The sequence below is a fragment of the Diceros bicornis genome, chromosome 21 (genome assembly GCF_020826845.1).
Source record: "Diceros bicornis minor isolate mBicDic1 chromosome 21, mDicBic1.mat.cur, whole genome shotgun sequence".
Taxonomy (NCBI): Eukaryota; Metazoa; Chordata; class Mammalia; order Perissodactyla; family Rhinocerotidae; genus Diceros; species Diceros bicornis.
Genome location: NC_080760.1, coordinates 15,109,211 through 15,135,694, shown reverse-complemented (window position 1 = coordinate 15,135,694; position 26,484 = coordinate 15,109,211). Strand labels below are relative to the sequence as shown.

At 39.4% G+C, this 26,484-nt stretch overlaps 1 non-coding gene across 1 annotated transcript; it reads left to right on the top strand.

Moving 5' to 3' along the window:
* Positions 1-24,162: 24,162 nt before the first annotated feature.
* On the top strand, positions 24,163-24,287 carry LOC131419755 (U4atac minor spliceosomal RNA). The gene has a single exon (XR_009223332.1). It is a non-coding gene; the product is annotated as a U4atac minor spliceosomal RNA (small nuclear RNA).
* Positions 24,288-26,484: the final 2,197 nt, after the last annotated feature.

The window sequence follows — 26,484 nt, the reverse complement described above, 5'->3', positions numbered from 1 at the left end:
TTCCCCGGCAAAAAAAGAGGAGGATTGGCGGATGTTAGCTCAGGGCTGATCTCCTCAAAAAAAAAAAAAAAAGAAGAATCAAGGGGCTGGCCCCGTGGCGTAGCCGTTAAGTGTGCGCACTCCGCTGTTGGCAGCCCGGGTTCGGACCACGGGTGAGCACTGAGGCACTGCTTGTCAGGCCATGCTGTGGCGGCGTCCCATATAAAGTGGAGGAAGATGGGCACAGATGTTAGCCCAGGGCCAGTCTTCCTCAACAAAAAGAGGAGGATTGGCATGGATGTTAGCTCAGGGCTGACCTTCCTCACACACACAAAAAAGAAGAAGAATCAAGAGTTTATCCTTCTTTTTCTGTATGAACTGTACCACAGAGCAACCAAATGGTGGTTGAGAAATATCTCCTCATAAAATTATTTCCAGCTAATAAATGAGAACAAAATGATAGAATTTAACATTACCATGTTTCAACCTACAATGCTGATCACCAATGGCTACTAACATCACAAGAAGAGAGAAATCAGACATTATGTGCCTCCTACTGTCTTGCCAATGGGATTGAATTTGTCTCTGGATCCAGCCACTCATATGCGGGAAATGCAAAGGACCAAAAACATATTGAACTGCACCATGAGTATGTGATCAGCAAAAACAGGCTATGGGAAACCCTGCAGGTTAAAATCTTTGGTTCTTCAACATACAAATTACAAGGAAAATAAAAGCATGGAGGGGGAAAATGAAGTTAAAAAAGACTTAACATACAAATGATGGGCAAGACCAAAGGATGCACAGTTGGGTGTTAAAATCCCAAAGTCATGCAAAGAAGTGATTACAAAGAAAATCTGGACAGAGTTATTTTTTTGGAGGGGAGGCTAGGTGCTGTGATTGGGATGAGACACATCGAGGGTTTTCTGGGGTATTTGGCAAGGTTCTGTTTTAATCTTTGAGTTTTAAACATTGATACTTAGAAAAATGTAGGCTAAAATATGTATATTTTTTAAATGTACAAGTAACTATGAGAATAATTAAAAATTGTATGTGTTCTTTCCAATTCAACAAAAAGCAAAACAGACAATCAAACAAATAAAACTACATAGTCCTTAAAAGAAAATATAGGAGAGAAAGGAAAGAGCAAGGATAAATAAAAAAGAGATACCATAATATGAGATCATAAATGACCCAATATAACCATTTTTACATAAAGTAAATTTATTGACCACCCACGTTAATAGGTAAAGAGGATCACTTTAGATTAATACACAAAACTGTATTTTGTGCTGTTTTTAAGAAAGACACTGTATTATTTAGGGTAATCAGAGAAACAGGACCAACATGGTGTGTGTGTGTGAGTGTGTGTGTGTATCTGTATCTATATCTATGTCTATATCTGTATCTATCTATATCTATATTGAGAGAAAGATTGATTTATTTTAAGGAATTAGCTCATGCAATGTGGGAGCTTGATGAGTCTAAATCTGATTGGGTAAACTGGCAGGTGGGAGACCCAGGGAAGAGGCCACATTGCAGTTCCAGTCTGAAGGCCAACTGCTGGCCAAATTCCTTCTTGCTAAGGGACAATCAGTTTTGTTCTATTAAGGTCTTCAACTGATTGGATGAGGCCCACCCACATTAGGGAGAGCAATTTGCTTTACCCAAAGTCTACTGATTTATGTTAATCTCATTCAAAAAATACCCACACAAAAACATCCAGAATAATATATGACCAAATATTTAAGCACTGTGGCCCCGGCAAATCGACACGTAAAATTAACCATCACATACACCTAAAAACAAAATGATTGGGCTGGCCCCGTGTCTTAGCGGTTAAGTGTGCATGCTCCGCTACTGGCGGCCTGGGTTCGGATCCCGGTCACGCACCGACGCACCGCTTCTCGGGCCATGCTGAGGCCGTGTCCCACATACAGCAACTAGAAGGGTGTGCAACAATGACATACAACTACCTACTGGGGCTTTGGGGGAAAAAAAAATGGAGGAGGATTGGCAATAGATGTTAGCTCAGCTGGTCTTCCTCAGCAAAAAGAGGAGGATTAGCATGGATGTTAGCTCAGGGCTGATCTTCCTCACAAAAACAAACAAACAAACAAACAAACAAACAAAAAACAAAATGATAGGGAGCTGTTAAATGTAACAGAAGGGGAAAAATTTATCAGGCAATAATAGACCAAAACTAATTGATTTGACATTATATATTTTAGACAAATTAAAATTAACTGTGAAAATATCAAATGAAACAACAGGTCATTTTACATTGTTGATAAGCTGTAAAATAAACAAGAAAATACTACAGTCATGAAGAAGTTTTGCACTTAATAACAATATTGAAATATAACAAAAATATTCTAAAATCACCAGAAACACAATAATAGTGAATGAGTTTAATAAACTACTTTTAGAATTTGATGGATTAAGCAAACTAAAAATAAGAATGAGACATTAAATATTATTAATGAAGTGATTTTATTAATTAACTAGTAATATTCTTATTACTAATACTGTATTCTTAAAAGTTATCAATTGAACTTTGTGCCCTCCATCAAAAAACATACCTTCCTTTTTGACACCTATGGATCACTTACAAAAAAAAGATCTCATTTCAGACCATAATGGAAATCCCCATGCATACCAAATATAAATAAACACAACTTGTGTGGGCTATATTCTTTGTCTATAAGGCAAAAAAACTAGAAATGAATGGCATAAATTTAAACAACAAAAACAAAGGAACCCTATACATTCGGGGAAAAAACACCCCACTTTCCTAAGTAACTCTTGGTCAAATAATTTGGAAATTAACAGTAATGTAAAAAGTTTATAGCAAAATTTAAATGATGCTGCGCAAGCTGTATTCATGTCCCCAGTCATACATCACATTTTTCATCATTAAAACAAATATTATTCAGAAGTCTTTTGGATAAAAAAGAATCTAACTTGAACTAGCTGGAACTACAAGAAACATTTCTTGGTTCACAAACGAGAAGAATGGACATTACTGGGGAACACTCAGTTCTCCCAGGATTCTCCTTGTCCTTCTCCTGTCCCTGCTTCCATCTGTATGTCAGCTTCATTCTCTCCTACTGCAGATTGAATTTCTCCGTGGAGTGGCGGATGTCGCATTAAGTTTTCACCTTTCCCATCACAGAGGAAGAGGCTCCCCTCGGAGTCCCTTCCTACTCCATCCCCAACTCCCCTTAAATATGCCTTTCAGTTCCAGTTTGAATAATCCCGGAGCAGACATCTGATTGACCTGGGTTGAGTTAGATTCCCGCCTTTTGGGCAATCTCAGCCCCTGGGCCAGAGAAGCAGGTTCATTCTAGCTCCTATTCAGAACACACACTCGAGGGGGTGGAGGGAGACAAGGAGCTCTCCCAAGGAAGGTGGGCCCTCTTCCTGAAAGCAGGGAGAGCGGCACGACCAACAGAAGTGCTAGTGCCCACTGTAAAGAAGAGTGAATGCGCATTCAACTGGAGAATTTGGGAAAAGAAAAATAAATGTAAAAAGCAAAGGAAAAGAAGAGAAATAAGAAGAGATACAAGGGAAGTATGGAGCAAAACATAAGAAAGCAAAGAGATGGAAAAAAAATATATATATATACATCAGGCAACTAGTGACCAAAAAAAAGAGACATTACAATATTAATATTAAAATAGATATTAAAATATAATGTTAAATTGTTATAATATTATATATTAAATTATTATAATGTATATTAATATATTATTATAGTATTAATATAATATTAAAATAGCATTTAAGGCAAAACTATTGCCAGGGATGAAGTTATTATTTAATAATAAAAAGAATAATTTACTAGTAATATATTAAATTCTGAATCTGTATGTATCTAAACATTTAGCTTCGATATGGAAAAAAAATTATAAGGAGAAATTGACTAATCCAAAATTATAGAGGGAAATTTTAATATACTTCTCTCCAAAACTAATAAGCAAATAAAATTTAGTAAGATATATAATATTTGAAAAATATTATCATGTCAGTTCCAATGGACACATAAAAAACCAGGGTACACATATTATTTCAAAACACATGTAAAACATTTAAAAATTTTATCTAGTTCTAGACCACAAAGTTAACCTCATTAACTATTAAATAATTAATTCAATAAAATCATTTTCTGACCACAGTGCAATAAAATTAGAAATCAACATAAGAGTAGTTAAAAAACCCTATAGAAATGGAAACTACAAATTACATTTCAGACTAATACATGGATGAAGTAAGTAATCATAAAGGAAAATATATCAGTTATTTAGAACTGAACAAGTGACAAGAAAATTCTACAAATAAAAACTCATGGTGCTTAAGAGGGAAATTTATAGTATCAAGTGCATATATTTAAAAAGAGGACTGAAAATTAATGGACTAAACATTCAACTCAAAATTTTAGAAAAAGAATAATAGAATAAATCCAAAGAAAGTAAAATTAAGAAAATAATTTTAAAAAGGGTAGAAATCTATTAACTAGAAAACTAAATAGTGGTTTGAAAATTGATAAACTATTGGCAAGATTGATCAAGAAAAAAGGAGAAATATACAAATAAACAATATTGGGAAGAAATGGGGACTGCAACTATAAAAGAATAGAGGGTTCAAAAATCATAAGGAACTTTATGCCAATAACTTTGAAAATAAAAATTTTTTCTAGAAAAATATAAATAACTAAAATTGAACTAAAAAACATAAATGACCTGGGGTCCATCCGGTGGCGCAGCGGTTAAGTGCGTGCACTCTGCTGCGGTGGCCCGGGGTTCGCAGGTTCGGATCCCAGGCGTGCACCGACACACCGCTTGTTAAGCCATGCTGTGGCGGCATCTCATATAAAGTAGAGGAAGATGGGCACGGATGTTAGCCCAGAGCCAGTCTTTCTCAAGAAAAAAGGGGAGGATTGGCATCGGATGTTAGCTCAGGGCTAGTCCTCCTCACAAAAAAAAAACCAAGAAAAACCAAAAAAAAACCATAAATGACCTGAATATACTTATAATTGTTAAGTAATTTAAATCAATAGTCAAAATTTAACCCATAGTATTAGTTATGCATTATATGAAAATATTTATTATTGTAGTAGTTAGAGTTCTTTAGAGAAACAGAACCCAGTCAGTTAGGCAGGAGGATTCCCACTTATTCAGTCTTTTTGTTCTTTTCAGGTCTTCAACTGATTGGATGAGGCCCACCAACATTAGGGAAGGCGATCTGCTTCATTCAGTCTAACAATTCAAATGCTAATCTCATCCAGAAACACCCTCACAGACAGAATAATGTTTGGCCAAATGTCTGTGCATCCTGTGGCACAGTCAAGCTGACATATAAAATGAACCATTATAGTTATTTATTTCACTCATAGTATTATTTATACATAGAAAATCTAAGATAACTTATAGAAAGACTATTAGATCAAACAAGACTTCAACCAAGTCAGTGGACATTGGATCAATATACAAAAATCAGTATTGTTTTTATAAACTAGCAGCAGCCAATCAGAAAATGTAATAAAGAGAAAGATCCTATTGACAGCTACAAAAATTGTAAGGTATTTAGAAATAAGTCTAATAAAATATGTGTAAGATTTTCTTGAAGAAAACTATAGCAATTTATTGAAGGACATAAAAGAAGACCTACATAAACGGTGAGATACTATATACATGGATGAGAAGAGTCACTTTGTAAAGAAATGTGTAAGTTTTTTATAATTTCAACTTTAAAAAATCAATGAGATTTTGCATAAAATTGATAACTTGATCCTAAAATTCTTTTGGAAAAGTAAAGGTCCAGGTCAGTCTAATCATGAGGAAAACATCAGAAAAACTCCAGCAGGGCGGTATGCTACAATATACCTGACCAGTATGCCTCAAAACTGTCAAGGTCATCAAAAACAAAGAAAGTCTGAGAAACTGTCACAGCCAAGAGGAGCCCAAGGAGACATGAGGACTAAATGTGACTGTATTCTGGACGGGATATGGGAACAGAAAAAGGACATTAAGTAAAAACTGAATAAACTATGGACTTTAGTTAATAATAATGTATCAATATTGCTTCATTAATTGTAACAAATGTGCCATACCAATGTAAGTTGTTAATAATAGGGGAAACTATGTGGGTGTGTTGAGGGGGTTAATATGGGAACTCTGTACTATCTGCTCAATTTCCTGTAAATCTAAAACTTTCTAAAAAAATAAAGCCTATTAAAAAAATTAAAGGTCACGAATAGGTAGGAAGAAGAAAAAGGAGAGTGGACTCATCATGCCAATAGACCAAACCAAGGAACTAGAGAAACAGCCACATTCTGCAAATTTGATACATGGCTGAAGTGCCATTGAAAAGCATTGTGAACGAGGGACTATTACATCCTAAATGGTGCTAGGCGTTGATCTCCATGTGGGGAAAAACCTGCATCCTAACCACACGGCCTACACAAAAATGGATTCCACATTCACTAAATGTGAGAGGTAAAGTTTATAACTTCTAGATGAAAATGCAGGAGAATATCTTTATGATGCTGAGAGTGGGAAGGATTTCTTAAACGTGACACAATAGGCACAAACCATAAAAGAAAGTTTTTGTTATGTTAAAAAATTACACATTAAATACACATTAAAAGTCTACATAATAAAAGAAATAATAAACAAAGTTAAAAGTGATGCCACAAACTAGAAAATAATTGTAAAGCATTTTGGGAAAAAATTGATATCCAGATAGTAAAGAAATTATGTATATAACTTAGACAAAAACCTTGTGTGTGTACACAGACATATGCAATATTGTTTGTAGTAGCAAAATTATGTAAACAATCTAAATGTCAAAGACTAGGAGAGTGGATATGTAAAATTTATTATATTTGTATAGTCAAATATTTATTATACAGCAGTTAAAAAAGATTAACTGACTACTTGCGTAACACGCATATAGCTTGAAGGCATAAATTTGAGTGAAAATTACAATAGAAACTTAATATTATACCATTCATGTATATATAAAACACACAATGTTACTGTCATAAAAGTAGAAAACATGGACAAGAAAGGCAAATAATAATTCTTACAATTGTGGTTATAATTAGATAAAGGTATAAAAAAGGTTCAACTATATCTGTAATGTTTTATCTCCTTTGGAAAAAAGTCTGGATCAAGTATAGCAAAAATAATAACACTTTAAAAATCCAGTTGGTGGTTAAATGAATTTTTGATGCATCATTCTTTGTAATTTTTTGTATTTATAAACAGCTCATAGTAAATATATCTTTGATGAAATCTGTTTAAACGTTCTCAACAGAAGCAAATGTTTTGGCTGTTAAGGTGGAACCACACAAACTAGTTTTCATTAACATTTGCTGACCTTAGGAACTACGGGCTTTGACTTTGACACAGAGAGGACCATGATTTGAGCAGTTTACTTCCTGAGCAATGTGGTCGTCACCCCCACCTGGGCAAGAGAAGCACTAAAGAGTTCAGGAACCACATATGACTCAACTTCTCTTGGTCCTAAAGAAGCATTTCCTATAGAGTGAGAATTCCACCCGCTGTAGAGCCAGTGATCACAAAGACTTTAGGTTTGAGTTTATTAAGAGGGCACCTAGTTGCCTAGGAGGACTGCTCTAATTAATAAATCATTAATTTATTTGACAACAAATATTTACTGGACGTCTACTTTGCCTGATTCTGGAGATGCACAATCAAACAGGGCATGTGAGGCAGACGTGTAAGGAAATAATTCTCTGGTACAGTGAAATTTTTATTATTTTAACAGCTGTTATCCAAATTTCTCTCAGGGAGTGAACTGCATTTGACAAATTACTTTAAGTTCCTTTAAGTAGAAGATATCCTAAGCAAAAAACAAACAAATGAAAGCCCTTCTGCATGAGAAAATGTTAATCCCTCCTTAAAAAGGGGGGGAGGAAGGTTGAGGTGAAAGAACAGAGGGCAGAGTATGGAAAGGGGAGGAGAGGGGCACCAACAAGATAGCAAAAGCCTAGGTACTGCACAGAGTAAGGGACCATAAACAGCACTTTGGTTTCTAAAATGAATTTTAAGAACAGAAATAAACATTACAAAATTGTCATTTGTTTTTCAGAATGGTGCAATGTAATGGCTCACTATGATGCTCATATATTTAGTAAGTTGCTATAAGGACAAATGCTTTAAGGGAGGGATGTTCTTGTAAAACTCGGAGGCACAGCTTGAGTTCCTGTGTGGTTCAGCGCTGTCAGGAGCAAAGGCAGCACACACAGCAGCTGGATCCCAGAGGCTGAGTTGACTGTAGGGTGAAAGTCTTCCCAAGGAATGCATAGAAATATTGGAGAAAGGTTTTGCACTCCCATTGCCTGAAAAACTGGAGGCATGAGCCAATGTTACCTAAATCTCAAGAGGGCAGTAGAATTCAACTTGAGTGCAATAATAAAACAATGTGACATATGTTTGCGGGAGGAGGAAGTATCTAACTTCCTGTGGGAGTGATGAAGGTTTCAGGGGATGTGATAGTTTATCTGGGTATTAAAGCATGCATATGTGTGTGCTGTACTGATGAGGTGAGAAAGAGCAGAGAGAACAGGATAGGCAAAGTCAGAAGACAATAGTGCAGTGGTTAACACAGACTCTGGGATAGGTGGCTTGGTTTAAGTTCCAGTTCTGCTGCTTACTAGTTATATCATCATGACTGTTGCTTATCCTCTTTGTACCTCAATTGCTTTTCCTGTAAAATGGGGATAATAATAGCATCTACTCCCAAAGAGTTGTTTATGGTGATTAAATGAATCGCCAGCACAGAGTAAACTCTCAATGTGTTGGCTATTATTATTATATTCTGGGAAAGATGAGTAGCTCAGCATGACCTGCATTGGGGTGCCTAGTGGTGAATATTGAAGGCAGATTGTAAAGACCTTATCCACCAGGCTAATTTAAGACTTTCTTCTGTTGGTGATGTGGAGTACCACAGATTTTAAAGTGTGGTCAGAGTTGTGTTTTAGAAAGATGTCTGTGGCAGTTCCCTGGGCGAGGATTGGAAGAGTGAGGGTGAAGGCAAGGAGAGTAGTTGAGAGGTTTCTGCATCATTCTGCATTGATTACTGCAAAGGAAGAGACAAGTTCCTCACCTCAGGCCGTGCTGGAGCAGAATGAGGGGAACTGTGCTTACATTAGAGTTGGCAATTTCCCATGCAGCCTCATCCCAGCCTCAACATCCATAATGCTCTAGACCAGAACTCTCCAGTATAAATATAATGAAAGCTACAAATGCAAGCCACTTACATAATTTAAATTTTCTAATAGCCACATTAAAAAAAGTAAAAAGAAATAGATGACATTGCTCTTAATGATATATTTTATTTAACTCAATATATCAAAAATATATCATTTCAACCTATAATTAACATGAAAATTTATTAGTGAGATATTTTACCTTCTTCTTTTCATATTAAGCCTTTAAAATCTGGTGTGGATTTTATGTTTACATTATATATCAATTCAGACTAGTCATATTACAAGTGCTCAATAGCCACGTGTGGCTAATAGATACTGGACTAAGCAGAAAGTAAATCTTTCTGCCATCCCTACTATCTTTCAGCTTAGAAACTCTCCAGAAGTTTCCAGAAAATCTGTCAGCTTCTTGTTCTGGCCAGAGATGCAAGGAGATATTTTACCATTTATGGGGTCCCTTAAACTAGGGATAGGCAGATTAGGCTAACACTGAGGGCAGAAGTATGTGCACTAAAAAATCTTTGTTATTTCCAAGTGGTCTGATGTCCTGAATACTATTAGTAGCTGGAATTTCTGAGAATTTGTCTTATTTTCTACAAACTTGCAGGGCTTGCCTGTATTGTATCCTAACTCTACAGTCACTTAGAGGCTCTAAGCTTGCCTCATAAAGATAGAATTAGCTTTTTTGTTGACTAAAAAGTGACCTGAAATGTTTAGACTAGCAAGGGTAGTGGTGAGATTTCTTTTTATATTGAATTATTGTTTTTTTATTATTATATTAAATATAATATATTTAAATATATTTATTAGGAAATATTAATTGAGTTCTTACCATGCGTCAGGCACCCTGCTAGGATTTGGGGACTTAGTGCTGAACCTGAGACATGATTCCTTCTCTCATGGAGCTTCTGTGTAGTTAGTAAAATTTGAAATCATTTGTGCTCAAGCTACCTGGTCATGGAGGCAGGGGTATGGACTGCACGGCTCCAGAAGTGTTCTCTCCTTCTGGTTATTCTAGATGTCTCTTCTTGTCTGGGGGAATTATTTGAGTTAAAGGCGACAGAGTTGTGGCAAACAATTACTCTGCCCAGTTGATCAGACAATGGGTCACACTCTTCAAGACTCCCCTGTAGTGTGTTGAATGGTGTTCCCCCAAAAGATATGTCCATATCCTAACCCCTAGAACCTGTGAATGTGACCTTATTTGGAAAGAGAGTTTTGTAGATGTGATTAAGTTCAGGATCTCAAGACGATATCATCCTGGATTATCTGGATGGGCCCTAAATCCCATGACAACTGTCCTTATAAGAAACAGAAGAAGGGAAGACACAGACAGTAGGGAGAAGCCATATGGAGATGCAGGCAGAAATTGGAGTGATGTATCCAAAAGCCAAGGAACGCCAAGGGTTGCTGGCATCCACCAGAAGGTAGGAGAGATGCATGGATTGGATCTTCCCTCAGAGCCTCCAGAAGGAGCCAACCCTGTGCTGACACTTTTCATTTTAGACTTCTGGCCTTCAGACCTGTGAAAGAATGCATTTCTTTTGTTTTAAACGACCCAGTTAGTGGTAATTTGTTTCAGCAGCCCCAGGGAATGAATACATCCCTCTTTCCTTTAGAGTTTGAACTTTGTCAGGGAAGCTGCTTTCATCATCTTCATCAAACATTTATTAAGCTCTCATTGGGTTCCTGGTGCTAACAAAGATATTTACATAAATTCAAGAAATTTAAGTATCTCAATTCATCAGTCAGTCAGCCTCCTTTTGTTTAAGCCCTCCATGGGCTCTCAGTTTTCTAACTTTTTTATGTCAGAAAAGGGATCCTTACACTCAAAAACTTTGGGCATCCCTGGCCCATAAGATGAAATACAGATGCCAATACTGTAGCAGACAACAGCGTTTATGGGGGGTGAGTGTCTGAAGTTTCCTCTTCAGAGCCATCTCCCAACCTTGCTCCATAAGAAATATTTCCTTCGGTCTAAATGGACTTAAACTCTTGAGCATACATCACAAGTCAAGCCCATCTGCCTTTAACTCTGTTCTCTCTGCCCACTCATCCTACCCTCCCATGTCAAACATTATCTTTGAATAATCTCTTATTCACCCCAAGCTCCAAAGAAATTGATTCAACACCTACTCAAAGTCTATCCCACTGTAGTTGAATGTATTCATTTTCACATTCTTCTTCCCTTCTGGATGGTGAACTCTTCAAGTACACGTCCTGGGCTTGTTCATCTTTGTGTCCCCAGAGCCTGCAGATAGTAGGCATTCAACAATATTCACAGAATCAACGAATGATGGAATAAATGATCTTTGAATGTGAACTTATATAAAGCAGAACTGGAACAAAGTTACAAAAAAGCTTACAAAAGAGTGATGTGTTTACAGTTGGGCCATTTCGTTAAATACAAACGCAGGAAGCACATAATAGTTAATGCTTTAAACACTAAATCAGAAAATAAAAAGGCTGGAGCCAATTCTCCCATAGATTCCGAGACTTTCCAAGTTGCTGGACTGATGGCAAGGCCAAGAGCGTGCCTTCCCAACCCTGTCAGCTTCCCTCTCCCAGGCGGCTTCTCTGGGCACATTCCCTTCCCACCCCGTCTGTGTCAGAACCCACCAGGGCTGCCCGCCGGAGCAGAAACGGCCACTGCTGGATCTTAGCCCCACACTGCTTTCATCTTCTTCCTGGAAGGGAATGGGATCCTCTCGTCTCATCAGTCATTTTCTCCCTGTCAACAGGCCTGCCGCTAGAAGCCTTGTGCGGCTCAGGTGGCTGCAGGGAGAAGTCCCGTTGGGCAGAGGCCGTTTGGAGTCAGTAGAAAGGCCCGGCCAACAGGTGCTTAGCAGCCCCAGAGGAAAGGAAGCAACCTAGACGCTTTCCCCTAAGAGGTGGTTTTACCAGAAGGGTGAATAGGCCGGAAACCATCCCGCCAGCAAACCTCCTCCTGTCAGCTTCAAGCTGGATAAAACAAAGGCACTTTATCTGCAAGTGAGATTGGCTTCCGCACGCTGATACATCATGTAAAGACAGAGCTACTCCCTCCCGAGGAGCATCATCTTCTCCCTTCTTGCAGTGCCCTGGTCCCCTGGCGGCCTTCCTGCTGGCAGCCAAACAAGTTCAGAAGGGCAGAGGAATAAAGCAGACGTTGCATGTCTTCCCACACTCATCCAGCCTAGGCTTGCTGGAAGCCCAGCCTGGCTCCGGGGGGGCAGTGGCTTCAGCCTCTCTCTGCCATTGCTTGCCAAGGCCCCGCAGCCGGAGCCTGATGGGCCGGGAGTGGCTGACCTCCAAGTGCCTCGTTTCCCTCCACTCACCCCACCTAGATGGCTCAGAAGAAGCTGGAATCCCAGCCTGCTTAGTGTTTGGATGGCCTTTCATCTCTGGTAGGAGGATCAGGGGATCCGACGGATCAACCACTCAGCCTTGGGGATTCAGTGGCATTGATCACGGGTTTTACCCAGCATTGCTGGGGCTCCCACTGTGTGATGGCAGGTTGGCAAATGGGCTGAAGAAGGTTAATTTTGAGCTAAAAGCTCAAATTGGGAAAAGAAGGGAACCTATGATAATTTGAGTTTTCTCTTCATGATCCTAACCAACTCCTCAGTCCTTAATTCTGACCATGTCTGTCTACCATTTAGGCCACAGGAAAGGAGAAATTAAGAGTAATGGGAAGGAAAGGAGGAAAAAGGAGAGCAGAAGAGAACAAGGGCACAGAGAAAGGTGAGGGGAATGGGAAGGAACTGAGGTCATGTGGACAGAAAGCAGGGAAGAGGAAGATACTGTAAGAACAGGATCTCTGTCCTGCTGAACACACTTCATTTTCTTCTCAAATCCTATTTCTTTCTATCTTGAACAATGTGCTGGTTTTGGAAATGCTTGGGAAACCCTTGTTGGCAGTGAAGACTGCTTTCACATTGTGCGAGGCCAACCTTGCAACTGCCTCATGAGCAGGTAACTTTTATTTTTGACTGTAAAGTCTTGTGCAAAGCTCTGGAGGAAGCAGCTTGACTCATGGGACTGTAATCAGCCTTCTCTCTTTTGGAAGAGACAACATGATGGAGTAAACAGAGTCCTGAACTGTTCTAGACTCATCTCTACCCTCAATAAGCTGTGTGACATTGTGCAAGTTACTTAACCTCTCTGGATTTCAATGTCCTCAATTGCAAGATGGCACATCAAATTCTAAGATCCTTTCTAGCTTTAAAACAGTACAATATCTGATCATTTCTTTCATCTACTTAAAAGTTGTATAGTGCTTTGCCCACTGCCCTCACTTAGCATAGCATGATGAGTCCCCATCTGCTTTTCCAGCTATGTCTGCACCTCTCTTTTCCGTATATTTGGTGGCCAAGCCATCCTGAAGTAATCACAGTCACTCTTTCTCTTGATTCTGGTCTTAGAACATGCTGTTCCCTCTGCTTGGAAGGCCTACTTTCCTCTCTCCACCCTCTAACTCCTATTTTTCCCTCAGGTCTCTGCCTCTTCTGGGAAGTCTTCTCTGATCATGCCCTTTCTTCGGCTGAATTAGGCCTCCCACCTATTTTTAAAGCCTGTATGTTTACCCACATGGCACTTTCCAGAGGATATCGTAATTGCTCTTCTCATCAATTCGCCTTGTTAAACCTTGATCTCACTGAAGGCATGAGCCATCTCTTGTACTTTTATGCCCAGTTCCAGCGTCTTAACACAATGAATGCACCAGTGAATCATTGAAGTTGACCTTAGAGCCCTTGTCTAGATCTTTCTGAATTTTTTTTCTTAGAAATATAAGGAAGAAATATTTTCTTCAGTAAGAGAACCAAGGCAACAGGAGTGGCAGAAAATGGGCAATAAAACGAATGTATTTGGAGCCCAAAGGCCTCTGGATTCTGTTAAGGAGCTGTACATGCTCTTGGACTAAGGAGGGGATGCGGCCTGTTCTGAGGACTTGGAATGCACAAGGCTGACCTCAGCAGTGCTCTCCCCTCAGGGAAAACCATGATGATGTTAATCGAAGCTAAAATGTGGAGGGGCATTTGGAGAAGTGAGCAAGAGAAGTTATCTAGGCACATTTTATGAATCAGTTTTCTCATTTCCTGTGACTTAGTTACTTACACTCTCACTCATCCTCACTCTAAACTACAGAAGCACAGGGTCGGAGCCTCATCCCAAACATGGCCTCCCCGTCATCCACACAACAGTGAGAACCAGGCCTTGGAGGGACCTGGGGCGAGTCCAAAAAATTGCAAGAGAGTCAAAAGTGCACATGAGTGTCATTACTTACTAAGCAATGGGAGGCAGAAACTTTGGAAACACATGCTCATTAAAGAAAAAGTGAAAAGTGGAGAAACATAGCAAGAAGGGAAAAAAATTGATCCAAAGTCCACCCACCCCTCCCCAAAGTCAATTACCAAAGAATTTGGTAGGTTTGATTAACTTCTTTTTTCCATGCACGTTTTACCCCTTTTGCTTTATTGTAAAATTAGTTTTCTTTATACTATATGTGCAATTTTCAATTTCGGTTTTTTTTTTTTACTTAAATTGTAGAAGAAGAATATTCTTATTTTAAAAGTACTTTTAATAAACATTTTGGGTTACTTTTTACAGTCTCAATGTCTCTATTTTTTAATTAATTAATTTATTTTTGTGAGGAAGATTATCCCTGAGCTAACATCCATTGCCAATCCTCCTCTTTTTGCTGAGGAAGATTGGCCCTGGGCTAACATCTGTGCCCATCTTCTTCTACTTTTTATGGGACACCGCCACAGCAGGGTTCGACAAGCGTCAGTCCACACCCGGGATCCGAACCTGCGAACCCCAGGCTGCCGAAGCTGAGTGAACTTAACCACTACACCACTGGGCGAGCCCCTCAGTATCTCTATTTTTTACATATCTTACATAAGCAGCAAGCAGTGGAAACTGAGCAAAATTAAAGAAAAATTCGAATTGTAATCAAATAAAATGCACAATATATTTAATTAGGAGCGTGTGAACATTGTATAAGGATCCCCTTTTCTAGAGTCAAACCAAGCATTTCTAGAGTTAACTTGGGTAAGCAATGGGCTTGTAAAGTGGGAGGAAAAAGAAAAATTTGTGGTTCCTGGCTTGTCTCTCCCCAAAAGAAGGGAGGAATCAACTGCTGTTCTTTTCTCTCTATCATCAGGCCAAGTAGCCCCCAAGGATCCAAATTACTGCTGATTTCCAGTCTCTGAGGGTGAGTGAGACAGTCAGAGAGGCCCTGGGCTGGTGGGAGGTACGTTCTTTCCTGCTGGGGGCACCTGGAGGCAGTCACTGCAGACTTTCTGGAGCAGAGATGTGGCTCTTGCTTCTCTTCTGCCAGGAACTGGCTGCTCCCTTCAGCTGGGATGGTTGGGCTCACAAGCACTTCTCTCCACAAAAGAGGCTGAGAGGTGAGAGGGAAGGAACTTGTGCTTGCTCAAAGTGATTTCCCTCACAGCTCCCTGAAATGCTATGAAAGAAAATTGCATTCAGGTAAACACCTCTGAAAAGACTGACAGGTGCACATTCGTTATTCACTAACACAGAAGCCGTTCTAGACATGCGTGGAAAATGTAAGAATATCAATAATAGAGGACTTTGTTAAATAGGCAAAGCCTTTAAGGTATGGTTTGGAAGAAACTGGAAACTTCTGGTTAATACATAACTTCATGTAAAATCTCTTTTATTGTTGACTCCAGCTATTGAGTAACAAAGCTCTTAAAAGTTTTTTATGTTTTTGGTTTTGTTTTGTTTTGGAAATGCAAATTTTATTCCATATCCCTATTTAGTTCTATCTGATCTAGCTAAGAAAGAGTAAGGAAAAAGAGGAATTATAAATAGTAGTTTCAGCACTTATTAAAACAAAAATGGCAGGTGACTAGGTCTCTTGAGAAGACACATAGCTGGAGAAAATCTAGCTATTTTGTGTTAGAGGAATTTTAATATACAGAAATGACTTTATCAACAGAATCTAAGATTGGGAGCCAGCCCTGATGGCCTGGTGGTTAAAGTTCGGCGCGCTCCACTTAGGCGGCCCGAGTTTGGTTCCAAGGCACGGAACCACACCACTCATCTGTCAGTAGCCGTGCTGTGGAGGCAGCTCACATGGAAGAACTAGAAGGACCTACAGCTAAAATATACAACTATGTATGGGGGCTTTGGAGAGGAAAGAAAAAGAGAGGAAGATTGGCAGCAGATGTTAGCTCAGGGTGAGGCTTTCCCAGCCAAAAAAAAAAAAAAGAATATAGATTGGAATAAAAGTTCAAAACAGCTTTTTTTCGATATGACATTTTTAAAAATGCAATAAAGTAGAGATGTACAGTTATATAAAAATAATAGGAGTAATTAAATTACAGATGCTTGGGTGACTTCTAAGCATTTCAGGTATCATTATCAAGTATTTTCCTAATTGGACAAAGGGAAGAGGAATTTTGTAGAGAGGGAGTGGAGAGGAAGAAGGGAAGGATTGCGATGAGTAATTTTGAGAGAAGAAGCTTCTTGGTGACAACTGGTCACATTTGCAACCCTAAATTTCTGTTATATCTCCAGTCTTCTTCTGATCCAAAATGGTGTTTCATTCAACTAACAGTTATTGACGGCCTGATATATATCCATCAGACTTAAAACTGCCCTCTGAATGTCCCCCTACCCCTGGCCCCTACCTGTATGTCCAAAGACATTGTTCACTTCAGAGAGGGGAAAAGAATAAACACATAATATTTCCCTGCCCACCCCAGCCGCACCTGCCAATTTGTTCCTTCTCCTGAGGTCATCTGGGTAACAGGACACTGTGCTCCCTGCCTCCCCGGATGGGAAACTCTTGTATTGCTGTTTCTTCTTTTCTCTTACCTCCTACATAGTAGTCAGTCACTAAACCCTATTGTGTCTACCCTCATCTGTGTTTGGCCTCTCATCTCCATCTCCTTGAACTCTGCCTTGGAAAAGAACTCGATCATCCCTAATCTGGATGATTGCATCTGCTTTCTTGCCTCCTGCCTCCAGTCCCTCCTTATTCGAGCCCATTCCTTTCAACATGGCTGCCGAACATTTTGGCTCCCACAAAGTGGACGATGTTATTTTCCTGCTTATGTTTCTGTAGGCTTAAATACCTGCCATCCACTCTCACAGCCCACCTCTATCTCTGGAAGGGCACCATTTTCAGATGATAAGTCTTCTGCCTGTCTTTCTCTGACACTCAGCTGGAGCACTCTGAGGGCAGGACTATGAGCTGTCCACATTTGTATCCGTGGCACCCAGCAGAGCAGTGAGTGACTGCTCAGTGACTGTTGAATAGAACTGATTTGGGAATGGGGGCAAGGAAGAGAACAGAGGTAGGAGAAGTGAGGGGCCTCCTTCCTTTCCCGGGGGTCAGCAGAACTCTTCATGGATCATTCCCCATCTCATACCACTGCTTCCCTCGTTCTGCCAGGAGTAGCAAAGGGACTCGACCCCACTGTGCACTCAGTCTTTCTGCTAAGCAGCTAGGAAGCAGAAGATGTAACAATTGGAGAGTATAATGGATAGAATGACTATGAGCTCTAAACACAAGGATTCCTAGCTTGGATGGGTCCACAAGTGCACCCACGTAAGAGCTGATGAGTGAACTCTCTTGGAGAGAAAAATGTTGATTAGTAAAACACCTTGATCGGTGAACAATTTTGGTTCTGGGGGGATTGCTCGCAGGGCTAGTCCAGAATGAGATAAAAGTGAGAAAAAGATAACCAGCCTGCCTCTGCATAAGAAATGGACAGAGGGTTTATGAATTGTTGGCTGGTGAGCTATATTAGAAAGGGAAGGAGGTCAAAGAAACAAGAAAAAGACGTGCCTAGAGACAGAGAAGAAAGATAGAGCCTGCTTGACAGAGAGACCACTCCAAATCCTCCAACAGGAATGACCCGAGGACGTTTAGGGCTAGGGATGTGTACACTGTTGCTATAGTTCATGGTGATATAATCCCCTTCCATTGCCTAGAACCTTCAGCCAAGGCCCCTCACACATAGCCTTCAGTGGGAAGGCAAGACTTTGAGAGTAAAAAGACCTAGTAGTGCCAAGTAGGGCAACATGAAATGAAAAAACGCTAGTATACAAAAAAAGGGAAAAGCAGAATGGAGTTTAAGAATTCAACAAATGAGTAGAATCTTGGAGACAGAGGCAACTAGTGGAAATATAAGAGCTCAGTCACACCCCATACCCCAACTGTCCCTAGGGAGAAATACAGTTTTTCCTCACTATACTGGGTATGGTGTTTGAGCCAAGTTTAACTAAATCTTAAAACACATGGTGAGCAGCTTGATATGTAATAGCCAAAAACTGGAAACAACTCAAATGGATTCACCAGTGGGTGAATGGATAGCCAGACTGTGATACGCCCATACAATGGAATACTACTCGGCAATAAAAAGAAACAAACCACTGAGAGACTCAGCTACTTGGATGAATGTGAAGGGCACTAGGCTGAGTGAAAAAAGCTGATCTCAAAGGGTTACACACTGTATAATTACACTTATATAACCTTTAAAATTAATAAAATTGTAGTGATGGAGAACAGAACAGTGGATGCCAGGGGTTAGGAGCTAGGGTTAGAGGGAGGGTGTCACTATTAAGTGGTAACATGAGGGAGTTTCCTACGCATGCTGACTGTCTATACATGTGACAAAATTCCATAGAACTATATATATAAAAAAAGCATAAAAACTGGTGATTTCCAAAAAGGTTTGTACTTGAGTTAACAGTATTATACTAACATTAATTTCCTGGTTTTGAAAACAAGATATTTCATTTGAGAAAGCTGACTGGAGCATACACAGAAACCTACTATTTTTGAAACTTCTTCTGAATCTTAAACTATTTCCAAATAAAAATATGTATTCAGTCAAATCTCATTATTTGCAGTTGTCATGTTCTTTAAATTCTCTGTGAACAGTGGATTAATGAATACTGAACCATGGCTCCTAGGGGAAATACAGGGTTGGGTTCTTGCAAGCCTTTGGTCACAGCATTTTCAACAACTGATCAATATGTAAATTTGTTTTATGTGTGTTTCTTTTTAAAGACACCTTATTTGGGGCTGGTCCCATGGTGTAGTGGTTAAGTTTGGCATGCTTTGCTTCAGTGGCCTGGGTTCACGGGTTTCGATCCCGGGTGCAGACCTACACTACTCATCAGCCACGCTGTGGCGGTGACCCACACATAAAGTGGAGGAAGATTGGCACAGATGTTAGCTCAGGATTAAGCTTCCTCAGCAAAAAAAAAAAAAAAAAAAAAAAAAAAAAAAAAACAGAAAGAAAAAGACACCTTATTTAACATGTAGTGTTGGTTCATTAACATTGCACTCCCAGCCAACAGGACTACAACTCAGCTTATCTAACAAAGCTTATCTAACACACATGTTTTCTCCATAAGGCACATCACAGCCTTCTTGTGTTTAGGAACACTAGACAGGACTCGAGCACTATGCATGGGGGCATTTTAAACAGTGAAATCACCAACAAAAAGCACAAAAAATTGAAAAATGTGGCACTAAATAGCAAAAAGGACACTTGTATGTCAATATGGGAATTGAAACAAGACTGCAGAGCATTGCCTTGTCTGATCTCAGCTGGGAAAATGTATGTCAAGCGTCTTAAATTTTTGCTGCTTTGCACATTTCCACGAATGACTATGAAAGAGCCATGAGTATGGATTTTGGGATTACAAATAAATTTTAGTGAGTAGGTGAATTAGCAAATATGGATTCTGTGAATAATGAGGATTGACTGTATATGTCTAGATATGTCTCTATATATGTATGTGCACACACACGCACATATACATATAGATACACATACATACGTATATATACGTAGACACATACATATATACACACGTATATATGTTTATTTTTAACATAACATGGTGACTGCAGAAGACACTGGAGCCCAAATTTATGTAATGATATATAGTATAATAAAACTGTAAATGTCATCTCAATAGGAAAAACAATCTGACACAACGAGTTGAGAGTTGTTCACATTTTCTTTGTAGTTTAGAGATTTGCAGCTTTTTCTGAATTCTGAGATGTTTTTGGTCTCTAAACTTTAACTGCTGTGCCTAGGGCTGGGCTTTGTTGGCATTATTCGGAAGACCATGTTGGTTTTCTATCCATTGCCTCTTCTTTTTATGCCCCTTTCCCCAACGCATAGCTAAACATTTGAACTTAGGTCTCCAATGGCCCTAAACTCCAGCTTCCCCTTCCCAATGACTCACACTAGCTCTGAAGTTTCAAAAGCAGCTAACGGACGTCCTTCCCATTGAGGTGTAAATGACTGATAAAGGTCAATGAGGGCTCCTTTTTAGGGACCAATTTCCTATTTGACTTAGACAAAGGAAACCAAGTTCAAGTATGATGTAACGTTAGGCATTGAGCCACGGGATGGAGAATACATACACACACACATTCTTCATCCAGTGTAAGTATACAAGCATAGGGTGAGGATCATGGGAAAGCATTCTAGGTACTCTTGAAGCCATACTTCCTACCTAGTTGCCTGTTTAAAAAGCCCACCCTAATAATATTAGATTTGGGTACTCTGTTAATAAGACTAAGAATATACATAGTTTTCTGAAAAGTAATAACTATTCTCCTCCTCATTGGAACTGTATGCCTTTAACTGCTAGGAAAGGCGGGCTTTTAAAGGTCCCAAGAGGAGTTCCATTTCTCACTATTGTTAGGAATTACCAGATCTCTTTCCTACCCATACTGGGAATGATCTTTTAGTGATGGCAAGCCTGAAGCTCTTTTTGACAATCTGGAATGGTCCTTCTTATACTTGGTATCTGTAACCACTATACTCTCCATTGTGAGTAAATTGCTTTTCTTCCCTTTGGTTTCTCTCTAATCCCTTGTAGGCATATGCTAGTTCTGGAACTCTTATACAGAGCCTCTGGTTAGTGTATTTCTGAGAAGTTAGATAAGGCCAAACTTTAGTTAAGCTTCACATAGCCAAGTGACATAGAGCTGTTTTTGGCTAAAGGCCCTTTAATTTTCCAAGTGCTCAACTGGAATCATTTAAAATATAACATGTATGAACATCTTTCCTCTGAACTAAATGGTACTCTTTTTCTTGGCTTAATTTCCTCTAGACATAAAAATTAAGACTCTTTCACCAGTACCAGCGATCAGTAATGCTGTACATGTCACCAGACTTACAGATTAGATAAGCATTTTGGTTTCCAGTAGTGTTTTCATGGAATTATCTCTATTCAGGTCAAATTCTATTTTGAGAACTCCAGCTGATTCAACAGCCCACAATTTGTACTTTTGGTCTCAAAGAAAATACTTGATTTAAGTCAAGCTGAGAGAACTGCACTTGTGTTTGAGCCCTGACCCATGTAATTTTAATATCCATTAGACCTTACTATGGGATGTAATTGGATGGATCAGATGCTTCGTAGGTTCATGCAAACAGTGGGGAAAGCATTCAGGCCACTTCCCTTCCAAAGCAAACAGTGTGAGTCTACTGCTCTAAGCAGGAATTGCCAATGAGGCCTTGTTCTTCCCTCCACCACTTCCTTCCGCTTTGTGTCGTGGGGTCTTAAGTGCAGAGAGATGAAGCAAGAGGAGTTTAAAATGGGCGTACAACTGCTTTAGAGAGTCTAAATTTAGATATAAACTTGCAGTCAAGATGTATTCAACAACACGGGAACCCGAGTTGTCAAGCTGTAGGGCTTTACAGCCTGACATAAACATGAATCCCGTCAGAATCTTCCGCAGCCATTTCTCCTGAGGCATAAGGCAGAGAGGGTGAGACAGAGAGGGAGTCCAGATCAGAACTGGGTCATTACCAGGGATAAAAGTTCAGACCTCAGGGTTAGCTAGGAATCTAGGAAGTTGATTTGTAAGCAAGTAGAAGAGGAGTGTTCACACGAGGGAGAAAGGGACACCTGAAGCCCAGAACTGAAGCCAAACCACGACCTGAAGAGACCACGACATCATCACAGGCAGCGATAGGGACTCAGCCACAGGGTACCTTGGCAACATTGCTGCTGTTTAGCCCAAGATGAAGCCCTCAAGCATGTCTGCTCTGACTGAAGGGTGCCATAAATAGAGTGTGCAGTAATTCTGGAGTCAGTGCTTAAAGACGACTGTTAACAAGATAATTATTATAACAGCTACTTTTTATCAAACGCTTACGTCGTGCTATGTGCTGCTTTACGTACTCCATATCCACGTTCCTGGTCTCCTGCAGCCTTCAGAACATGTCTGGCGTTGTACAGATGAAGAAACTGAAGCTCAGAGAACTTGAGGAATTTATGCTAGTTCAAGGAGCTTGTGAGTGATAAGATTAGAATTTGAAACCATGTCAGTCTGACTTCGAAACCCACTGAGAGATCAGAGCCCCGTGTTTTTATTAGGCTCCCAGCATGTGTTTGTGTGTCTTTGACACTGTGTTTCTGCATTTCATATCTAAATATATATACAACATGGCTAAATGTTCCTAGTTTCTTTTCTCCTCCCACTGAGGAAAAAAAATGGAAAAACCGTCTTTGATGTGACAGTGCTGAGTCTGTCTCTTCTTAACGCACTTAATAATGATGTTGATAATGTCCTCTTTTATAGCAGCAGATGTATGCTTTTAACACTATATGCATTCAGTTTTGGGAGAGCAACTTTATGACACTAATAAGTTGAGAATTAACCACTATCTGCAGGGGTGGAAGGGAGCCCATTTTCCTGATTACTTTAGTCTTAGATTGTGTCTTATACGTCTTGTCATATGGAACTAATAGCACGATTCATTTCAAAAAGACATCTCCTAATGAAATCTGGGCTTTTAAGTTTTTCAGCCTTCTATTACTGCGTGATGGAACTATTACGGCAAGATATATGTTTTTTTCATCTCTCAATTCCTTGTAGTTCTTAACACAGTGATCTGAATATCATCAGTATTTTAAAAAATTTGTCAATGACCAAATGAATGAATGATTAGGTATTACTGTGTAAAGGTTCAAATTATGCCCATGTAACCTTTGATTCACGGCAGTACTGATATTTGGCTGGGGTATTGCTAGGCCACCAATCACTAGGGTTGATTTGATTACTACTGCTACTACTACTAATAATGGTAATTTACATTTACTTAATGCATGCCATGTGCCCGGCACTGAGGAAACAGGCTTAGAGAGGTTCAATACATTGGTTCACTGGGGCATAGGCAATGGATCCTGGATTTGAACCAAGTAGTGGGGCTCCAAAGGCCACGTTCTTGCTTAACGCCACCATGATCATGAAAGAGGTTGCCACAGAATAACCACTTAGGATCAGTGGACTGGGGTTTTGTGGGCCCAACCTGAGGCAGTCATTCAGCAGCTCTCAACAGTTTCTCAACAGATGCCTTTGATACGATGCAAGAGACTAAGTAGGAAAAACTAACTAATGGCCAACTGGGCTGTCTCCTACATTTTTTTTAGATGGAATTAAATGGAAGTGCAGTTGGACCGAAGAAGTAAAAAAGTTTTGCTTTCCATAAATTGTCCCTACTTGGTTGGGATAAGTCAGTGATCTGGAATGGGTGCTGACTCAGTTTATCCATCCATGAAATTTAGGGTGTGACAATGGAGTGCAAAGTCTGTGACTAGGAGATAATAGAGAATCTAAAAGAAAGAGAAGATACAAATGCCTGCTCTTACGTAGCTTTCAGTCCACCTGTGTAAAAGAATTTAAGAGTAAAAGGAAAAGAATAGAATATATAAGAATCATCACGGGGCCAGTCTGGTGGCATAGTGGTTAAGTTCACGCACTCCACTTCGGCTGCCCAGGGTTGGTGGGTTTGTATCCCCGGTGAGGACCTACGCATTACTCATCAAGCCATGCTGTGGTGGTGTCCCACACACAAAATAGAGGAAGATGGACACAGGTATTAGCTCAGAGCCGGGTGTTAGCTTCCTCACCAAAAAAAAAAAAAAAAAAAAGGAATCCTCACACAACCACCCTTTTCTTAGGGTTGGCTACTGTCCAATGAGCATGTGGTGAGGGCAGTACTGCTAATGCCTGAACAACACACCCGCATCAACCAGATCTCTGCTTTACGTTGGTGTAATTTTTGGAAAAAAGAAGAAAAAGAAAAAAAAGAAAAGAATCATCACACAGAGGAGAGCAAATTCATACAGTTTATGCACAGCAACCAAGTACAGCATTATACTATGAACATTCAGGTAGTATGGCTTGGCAGAGCCCTGCACATAACCTAGGGAATCTGTATTTTTATTTTGTCCTTCCATTGATTCTGAGTGATTTGGTTATTTTGAAAGGAGCCCAGAGATCATCCTTTAGGAATGTTTCCTTTTACTTATATATAAATACAGCTATACTGTCATACACTTGTTCCTGACTATGACATCTTCCACTATCCACTCAATGGGCAGCTGCTATGTGCCAGGTACTTTGCACAAATAAAACAATGTGGCCCCCGCCCTTAGAAATTGGAAATTTATTGCAAAGCAAATATTTTTAAATCTGCGAATGGTAGAATTAAGTGTAAGATTTATTTTCCCAATTATATTATTTTTTATTTATTAAAATTTCTATAATTAATATAAAATAATTCTATAATCAGAACGCAAAGATTAAAATAAACTAGGTTACACAAGCTCAGATTCATGACACATGCAAAAAGATGATAAATAATAATAACAGCGATTTTGAGAGCTTCCTATGTAACAGGTCCTGTGCTGAGCATTTTATATGAATTGTTTTATTTAATTCTCACAATGATCTTATTGAGTTAGTTCTATTTTTATCCCCATTTTACAGATAGTAATGATGAGGCTAAAAAAAAAGATGAAACCCCAGATCACACAGCAGTAAATGGTAAGGCCACAATTGCACTGCTAGAAAGCTCGCAACCACACTAACCTGATAAGTAAATGCAAAATGAAGATTCAATACGTATTTTCTGACCCTGAGAACTCTCTTTACTATGTAGTTTTGTAGCTATATGCAGCCAAGAGGCAGTAAGCACCTGTCCATATTTGATGGTATATATTGTTATTTTTGGAAGATTTTGTGTTTCCTTTTTATAAAGGGCAACTCAAGGCCATGAACCGTATTTTCCTCAGTATTTTTTTTATTGTTTATTCAGTTTATGGTATTCCTTCCTTTAGGTTGCCTGTCTGGGCAACACTTGGAAAACCCTTCTGCCTGACTGGCACAGCGATGGCATAGTCACAAAGCTCTCCTGCTCTGCTGAGGGAGACTGCAGATTCTGATATGATGCTTAGCGGAGCTCCGTTTCCTTGCGTCATTGTGGGACCTCAAATAAATATTATCGTTTTTCATAATAATATTTATTAAGCATCTGTATGGTTTCCAGCACTGAAGGAAAGATCTCAGAGGGGGAAATGCATTGCACACGGAACGTTTAGGTGGCCGTGAAGGACCCTACAGTTCTTCCTAGGACTGCTGTGAATCTGGACGTTGTGTTGATGGTCAAGCGCTTTAAGTGTCTGTGAGGAAAACGACTACATCAGTTCCACCGGGATTTGGTTTTAGTTTCAGTGATTGGGTGACCCATATGTTAAACTGCACATTTTCTACTTCTTCAGAAATTTGTCAGAGAAGAAACTCTACCTGGAATCAAGAGAATTACTGACTTTGTGGGGTTACTTAAATGTGAAAATCTAGGTTTAAGAGTTAATAGTAACCATTGAATTGCCCTTTGTTTGTCTAGTTTTAAAGTAATTATTCATTGAGCACCCTGTTCATGCAAGACATGATGCTAGGTGCTGCAGATAATACAAAGATGACTAAGACGTGATCCCTGACCTTCAGACATTTATAATCCTTAATGATACAAATACAGATAACTAGGAAACAAAGCAAGAGGTGGTAACATATGAAGGTAACGTACAAAAGGTATAGGATCATGAACATGGACTGCTTCTGCACAGAAGGTCAACAGCAACAGTCGTTAGAGTTTTTAAGCACTTTTAATATGCCAAGGCATCAGGATAAGAGCTTTACATGAGTCATTTTATACATTTCTCAAACAACCCTGGGGTCCCATGCATCATGCTTGTCTCTGCCCGAGATTTTAACTGGTAGAGAAATAAAAGAAAAGATTGAGTAACAAACTATGACCTTTATTAGTGATAAAGACTACATTAGTGGATGTAGCTTGGGGTAATAGCCAAATAGTGTTTCTAATTTCCTACCCAGATCTTAGAAAAACCATCCAAGGGAAAATTTGAGTCTGCAGAGCAAACACACTTAACCAAGCCACCACCTTCCACTGAAGCAAGTAGAGAAA